The following is a 1,397-nucleotide window of genomic DNA, read 5'->3' as shown; positions in this document are numbered from 1 at the left end:
CCTCCTTGACTTGACCAAGGAACTGACCTCGCAGCCCATTGTTCATTCAGTGGTCTAGTTTCAGTCACTGTGCAAATGTACTGTTAATAAGGCTGGGCAAACCTGCACTCAGCTAAGACTGAAGAAGTCACTTGGATGAGTGAAAAAATGTTTCTCCCACTGAAAATGCTACATCCAGATGAGCAGAATGAACTTTTGGGATTTACTTACTTGGATGATTGAGCATGCATCAAGACTATCCTGTCTTATGTCTGAATCACCTGGCGAGTACTAAGATTTCATTATCAGTCACTTCTTTTAATTTGCAGAAAAAATGTGATGAAACTAAATCAGGATGCCGTCCGGGATCAGATTCTTCCTCAGTCAGGAGAAGAGGTCAGAAGATTGTTGCCATCTTTAACACTGTCACATGTCTCTGCCTTAGTACAGTCTACACTGATTTTTATTTTTACTTTGTCTTTATAGACATCTCTCCCTCAGCCACAGGGTGGCAGCACTGATTGTAAAAACAACAGGCAGAGGAGTCAGTATATGGAGAGACTGAATTCAATCTATGATCACTTCTGAACTGAAAAACCTTCCAGTTCCTGACAGACATGAACAGTGTCAGAGCAGAAACTAAAAGGGAACGCGATCAGAGGGAGGACATCCGGGCTACAACAGCCTCTTCAGCTCAGACAAATGACTCTGCCTGTGAGCGCAGCAGTTCCAACCATCCATCACCATCCAAGGAGCTTTTATATCTCAATGATCTTTGCTGTAACAACTTTGAGAGCACTTAGCTTGACAGAAGTTTTTTTTTCTTTATCTAAGACTATAAGACCAGGTTCACGAACCTATGTACTGTGAACCTATTGATTCACTATGAGAAAGGCTATGACTCACACATGGATCCTGGAATGCCTAGAACTATACAAGACCAACAGGACCCTAAGAGCCTTCATCAGGAGTTAAATGGGGATGTGGTGAACAATGCTAGAGGTCAAGTGTGGGTCAAGTGTGGGATTTGCCAAGGAGATGCACTGTCCCCACTGGAGATGCACTGTTCTACACAGGTCTGAATCCCCTTAGCCAGATCATCAACAAGACTGGCTAGGGATATCAACTACACAATCAAGCAATCATTAGCCACCACAACTATATGGATGACAACAAGCTGTATGCCAAGAGAGAACGAGACATAGACTCACTGATCCATATCACTAGGATATACAGCAATGACACTGTGATGTCATACGGACTGGAGAAGTGTAGTGAGATGGTAACAAGGAGAGGGAAAGCAGAACTGAGCGAACTGCACTGGCAGAAGGCAACAATGCAGACATCAAGGACAGCTACAAGTCCATCCATACCATGCATGGAGGGTTTCACCATATCCTGGGATTGTGCACTAAGCA

The sequence above is a fragment of the Haplochromis burtoni genome, unplaced genomic scaffold, assembly GCF_018398535.1.
Source record: "Haplochromis burtoni strain Fernald_Lab_line unplaced genomic scaffold, NCSU_Asbu1 Contig_289, whole genome shotgun sequence".
Classification (NCBI taxonomy): domain Eukaryota; kingdom Metazoa; phylum Chordata; class Actinopteri; order Cichliformes; family Cichlidae; genus Haplochromis; species Haplochromis burtoni.
Note: the sequence above shows the minus strand (reverse complement) of the source record.